Here is a 7,022-nt window from a genome sequence, read left to right as displayed (position 1 = left end):
GCTTGATGGAAGACAGCTGGTCAGACTGGAGGTTGGAGAGGTCGATGGGAGGGCATTCGGTATCCCCTTCTTTCTTTCTCATCTTCACATTGTGCTGATCAATACTTTTTTAAAACGAGTGCAGTGCCTGTCTGTTTGGAATGGGTCTTGAATTTGGCCTGTGATGATGCTGTTTGCAGCTTCAAAACTGGACTCTTTTTTGGTTTTTCATAAAATGAGACTGAAATGTATTCATTTCAGTCAGCCGACTCACAAACCGTTTATTGCAACAGTAGAACATGTTAGTGTTTGACTTCTAGGCTCCGACTTAATCACTCCCCCATATATGATTACATAGGTATGATGGGAGTGATGAGCAAATACTTATTACCCATCACTGACATGGTTAGGACTCCAGTTTATTCTTGCCTCTTTATGAAGAGTGTTTTCAATTTATTCCTTGTGTTTGAGGTCCATCCTAGTGTTTATGATTGTATTTGACCTGTTCCTGTGTTTCATGATTTCCCAATCTGTGTTTCTTTTTGTGTTTCTTTCTGTTTTTAGATTGATGTTTTCTCTCTGTGTTCTGTGTTCTGTTTCCTGTTTTATTTTGTAGTTTCTGCTTCTTGTGTGTTTTCCATCTTCACTTCGTGTCTTTGTCCTGTTTCCCGTCCTTGTGATTGTCTGCACCAGTCCTCTTGTGTTCCACCTGTGTTCAATTGCCACTGCCTTCCCTGTGTATATAAGTCTCTGTGCGTCGCCTTGTCGGTTTGTTGTCTTTAATGCCTCGTCTCTTGTGCTTGTCAGTCCTCTGCGTCATCTCCATCTCTTCTGAGTTCCTACTGTTTTCCCAAGTGTGTTCTATGTTTTTACAGTTTAGATGTTTTTAATCGACACTAGGGATGGGCATAATTAATCGACGATCGATTAATTGATCATTAAGAATTTCGTCGATGAAATAATTTTTTCATCGAGAAATTCGCTAATTACACATTTGACCACGGGGGGCAGTGTTTGAAAAAAACGCCACAGTCCTACTCAGTTACCTGCGACTGGCTGCGAGTTACCTTGTAGTTCCATTTTCAAAGTAAACATGAAGAGGTCATGGCGAAGTGTTGCATGGGACCATTTTTAGTTAAAAAATGACTTGGTTCACTGCCAATACTGCGAAGCTATCCCAGAGACTGGGGGAGACAAGGAGCCTGCGTTGTCTGACACGGACGAGGGGAGCGCAAACACCGGAGCCGCGGCCAGGCTAGCCAAGTTAGCACGGAGCTACCTGTGTATCACGGCGACGTCAGTCCCCTCAGAGCGGGTTTTTCGGCGGCTGGACTGACGGTCACCAGACTGCGTTTGCGTCTGACCCCAGAGCATGTTAACATGCTCATCTTTCTCAACACAAATCCGTAGGCTGGTGCTGAAGTTGTATGTGAGTTACTGGTTATTTTTATGAAGCTTTCTCGACTCGGTACCTTGTTTGATAGTTTTGAGATACATTTGGCAAAACCTGTCAGACCTAAGTATTATATATTTGTAGTTGTTGCTTAACATTATGTTTTTTTATATTATTATTATTTTATTTTGGAGAAAAAAAAACGAGGGTCAGTTGTGTTTAGTAGCACTTGCTTCTAGCTGTCGGCTCCGCTGCTTAAGATTACGGCAGCGCATATCTTGTAATAAAGATCTCAATGAGTTAACACGCTTTTTTTTTCACTGCATTTTAATGTAGCTTATAAATAGTGAATTTTTTAACTTGAAAATATTAATGATTAATCGAAAATTCGTCATTAACTCTCCCGACGATAGACGAAGACAATTTAATCGAACGCCCATCCCTAATCGACACTGTCTTCAAGTTCACGGCTTTTCAAAAGGTCAGCATTACAGAAAAAAAAAAAAGCTAGAACGTGCTTTAACTTTGTAGAGAATTGTTGAAAGAGGGAATGACTATGAATGTTGCTGCTTTGAAGGAGATAAAAAAGAGAAACTGAGGTGCACTACCTTTGCACGTGTGAGTGATGTTTTTGTTTCCAGGTTCCTGTACTTTACATTACATTACATTACATATCATTTAGCTGACGCTTTTATACAGAACAACTTACAATTAGTGCATTCAATCATGACGGTAAAAACCCAGAACAAAAAGAGTCAAAAAAGTAAAATTTCTTCAATATTGCTATAGGTATGTTCCACTTAATTCTTCGTTTCAAAATTGTATTCAAGGTGTAGTCGGATGAGGTGTGTTTCTAGCTTGCGGTGGAATATGTGTAAACTTTCTGATGTCCAGATGTCGATGGGGAGCTCATTCCACCATTTAGGAGCCAGGACAGCAAACAGTCGTGATTTTGATGAGTGTTTGGCACACAGTGAGGGAGCAACAAGCCAATTGGTACACGAGTGCCAATGTGTAACCAGTGAAGGGAGCGGAGGAGCGGAGTAGTTTGAGTGAATTTAGGTTGGTTAAAAACCAGTCGAGCTGCTGCATTCTGAATGAGCTGCAGAGGTCGGATGGCACTAGCAGGTAGATCTGCCAGGAGGGAGTTACAATAGTCTTCTGAGTGAGAAGGGGGCGTATTCTTCACTTCACATTCGTGTGGTCGAACAGGTAACTGTCAACATGATATCAAGTACACAACTCTCCTTGTCACTTAACTGAGGAGAGGCTGTGACTAAGTATAACAGAGAGAATGGGATTATTTAGATGCTGCCCTGTCCTATTCTGGTTTTTCCAGTTCCTCCCTGTTCATGGTAAGTTCAAGGCACAGGTGCAATTTCTATCTGAGGCGTGGCAGTTTTAAAACACTCTCACCAATAACTGTTTTAGTTGGAGAATAAGTGGAAAGATAGCATTAATATTGGCACATGGGCTGAGTTATGAAAATCCCCCACAGGCCAAAGACTCTCTTATATATGCATCAGCTTGAAAGTGGATAATCAGGATAATCATTAACACTGTAGCACCGAGGTATAGAGCATCAGTCAAACATCTTCAGCTCAGTGGAGCGCATACCTCTGCCAAGGCCATACGATTTATTACATCAAGATCCACGCATTATTTCCTGAGAGGTTGACTAAAAATGCTGGAAAATCTACTAATGTTAGGGAAAGTGATAAAAAAAAAAAGATTCCACTATAATGGACCTGCAGAGCAGACTAACCCCTGCCAGGTCCTGGTTCCAGATGTACAGATGTGCGAGTCCCATAACTACAAATTAAGTCCCACGCATGCACAAGTTCCAGACCCAAACAATAGGTTCTGGTCCAGGCTCATGGCATCTCACGCCTAGACTAACAGAACTAACAAACCAATAAAATAAGTTAATACATGTTTTAGGTCACAGCTACTTTTGTTGACTTTCTGTCATTCAAAATCTGGGCTAGCTTTAATCTCCAAACAGTGGTTTAATATGTAGCTCACGTTTGTGCTGCGGTTATTTTTATAATTGGCAAGGACTGTGACTCCAAATAATTATTTATGTCATCCAGTCCTTCCTGGCTACAAAGATTCCTGCTCTGCTGGGCTGCTGACAGCTCAAAGAATACCTGGATATTCTCATTGTGACACTGTTGTTTGTTTTACCTGATGGTATCTCACTGTCGACTTTAAATCTATAGCCTTTGCGCAGAGATGTGGGCTGTTTGAATGTTAACAGTAATATATTAGGTTCTTATGGTGGCCCTGAAAGCTCAACGAACGGCAACTTAAGAAAACACATGCAAGTTGACAAAACACCAGCAAAGTAAAAAAACATCTTCATCAATTTCACAACACAACACAACACATTACAGCAACGCGCTGCAAAAAGAGAAAAGCGCTGCAAATACCGGAACGAGCTGCAAATAGAGAAACGCGCAGCAAATACCGTAACGCGTTGCAAAAAGCCAAACGCGCAGCAAGAAGCCAAACGCGCAGCAAGAAGCCAAACGCGCAGCAAGAAGCCAAACGCGCAGCAAGAAGCCAAACGCGCAGCAAGAAGAGGCCACAACACAACGGAAGTGTTTCCAGGGGACAGCTAAAAGTGATGGACACTGCTGCCACAAAAACGTCCAATACACCATAGAAATTCGGTTCCACACAGGGTTCGGCCACCCACGGCTCTTCGGCCCCTCTGCAGTGGCTGTACAGTACAATGTTGTGCATATGTTTCGCGAACGCTGAACTTAACGAATCAGTTTTCATATTACAGTTTTTTTCAGTCGCTAACAAGCGTTTTTCTAAACAGTAGTCACATTTTCAAAACTCTAAACACGATTAGCACAACATCGGTCCTTTGTGGCCATACCATTCACACATTTCATGTTGTTTTCACACAATATGCAGTCAGTGAACACATTTATATAATGCTTACATTTTCTTAACAGACAAGCTATACCTCCAAACAAAATTATGGATTGTTTTTGTATTATTTACAAATGTTAACACACAACATCCCACAATTGCAAACACAATATTCCAAACCTTAGATACAGTATAAAAACCTCTGCTTCTGTAATACAGTAATATCAGTTCTAAAACAATATATCTCAGCTGATAATAAACAAACAATTGAATAATTGACACACAGCTGATGTATGTTGGGTATATTGGGTCAACCACAGCTGATTCCACTCTGGCTTAGAATCAATGGCATTACTAAAAGGAGGACTTTGAGAAGTGATGTTTTTGGAAACAGAAACCGAAAAAGATGTCTGGACGAGGAAGAGTTAGAGCAAGGGGCCCAGGGAGAAGAGCAGGCCCAGTGAGAGGAGCAGTGAGAGGTGTAGTAGTGAGAGGAGCAGGAGTAGTGAGAGGAGCAGGAGTAGTGAGAGGAGCAGGAGAAGTGAGAGGAGCAGGAGTAGTGAGAGGAGCAGGTCCAGGGAGAAGAGCAGGCCTAAGGAGAGGGCAAGGTAGAGGTATAAGAATGCGTGGTGGTGGCATTCTAAGGGCTACAAGGGCAGTGGTGATTGATGGAATTCGTGCCACTATCATTGACCATGTGATAAACCACGGTCTTTCACTAAGGGAGGCTGGTGAAAGAGTACAGCCCAATTTGGGGCGGTCAACGGTTGCGTCAATTATACGCATCTTTCAACAAACCAACAGGTAAGTTTGCATTTTACATGGATTGTTTCTATTCTCACTTGACATGTCAATGAGGCCATACAGTAATGCATATGTTGATTTTTTTTGTCCCTCAAAAGAATGCAACGTCTTCCTCCCTCTGGGGGAAGAGGTAAGCTCCTTAATCATCAACAAGAGCTTGCCATAGTAGATATGGTTGTTGCAAATAACGCAATTAAACTGCATGAGATTCAAAGCAGAATTTTGGAGGACCAAGAGATATTTCACAATATCAATAGCATCAGCCTCGCAACCATTACGCGGACATTGTCCAAACACAGAGTGCGGATGAAACAGCTCTACACTGTTCCCTTTGAGAGGAACAATGAGCGAGTCAAGGTGCTACGACAACAATATGTCCAGGTATAGTCTGTATATTCAATTCAATGTACAGTTCTATAAGCTTTGCACTTTTCAAGTAGGTAACCTACTCAGTAATAGGTTACAGTACTGTATGGTATATAGTATGGCATGATTTACATAAATTTTGTTTCAGAGAGTTATGGAATTGGAGGCCAACCAGGCCCCTCATGAATTCGTATACGTGGATGAGGCAGGATTTAATCTGGCCAAAAGGCGTCGACGTGGAAGAAATGTCATTGGAAAAAGGGCCACAGTTGATGTTCCTGGACAGAGAGGGGCAAATATCACTATGTGTGCGGCAATTTCAAATGCAGGATCACTCCTCCACAAATGTCAGGTTGGACCTTACAACACCGAGCGCCTCCTTGCTTTTCTCGATGATCTCCACCAGCGCCTGGTTCCAGAGCAGGATCAGGAGGGTGAAAACAGGAGGACCTTTGTTATCACCTGGGACAACGTGGCCTTCCATCACTCACAAGCAGTTACAGCATGGTTTGAGGTCCACCCAAGACTGATTCGTCTATTTCTTCCACCCTATTCACCTTTCCTCAACCCCATAGAGGAGTTCTTTTCTACATGGAGGTGGAAAGTCTATGACCATCAGCCACATGACCAGTTGTCCCTCCTTGAAGCCATGGATGCTGGCTGCAGGGACATCACAGCTGATGATTGTCAAGGGTGGATCAGGCATTCCAAGCGGTTTTATCCAAGGTGTATCGCCTTGGATAACATCAGATGCGATGTGGATGAAAACTTGTGGCCTAACCCTGAAGATCGCAGGGATTAGATAAAGGAATTTTGTGCTTTTTTTTAGTTCTCCCTTTTTACTGGGCTTTTTGCTGTTGCTTTTTTGTTCATGGATATTTTGTTAACTTTACAGTAAACAATACTGTAAAACGTTTTCTTTTGTATCATACTGTAAACAGTATTTCTACTATACCTCCTGTAGTAAACAGTAAAGAAAAAAAAACTGATTCGCTTTTTACTGGAATGCTTTTGAATGTGAACATTACATGTGGATATACAGTACAGTTCCCAACCAAAAAATTTGGCGTAAAAAACAGTGGATTGCATGTTTTGCATGCAAATACCTGTAAAACTGAAACATAAAAGTCTATGCAGTTTTTGTAATGTCCACAATAGCCAGTATTTTGAAACCTGGTGTACTTTGATTGGCTGCATGTTCCTTGTGAAGTGAAAACAAGAGTTATTCTTTGAAAGAATAATTTCATTTTGAGTCAGATGTCCAGTGTTTTGGTAAAGTTAGTGTGTGCAGAGAAAGATGTCTTCTATTTTGAAATGAAGAGTTAGTATATAGTTAACAAAATGTGCTTTTGAGAAGAAAATGATCTATTTGGCCAATTGTGTTTTGTAGGTGTAAGTCTGTGTTAAGAGTTTAGAAAAAGTATTTTAAGTATAGGTAAGCGCTCGTTAGCGATGGAAAAAAACTGTATTAACGTGAACGTCACGTACATCACCGTATCAGGCCATCATGAAATACCAGGAACGGGCGAGTGTGTGTGTGTGTGTGTGTGTGTGTGTGTGTGTGTGTGTGTGTGTGTGTGTGTGTGTGTGTGTG

Source organism: Pleuronectes platessa, chromosome 17 (assembly GCF_947347685.1).
Source record: "Pleuronectes platessa chromosome 17, fPlePla1.1, whole genome shotgun sequence".
NCBI classification, from domain to species: Eukaryota; Metazoa; Chordata; class Actinopteri; order Pleuronectiformes; family Pleuronectidae; genus Pleuronectes; species Pleuronectes platessa.
Note: the sequence above shows the minus strand (reverse complement) of the source record.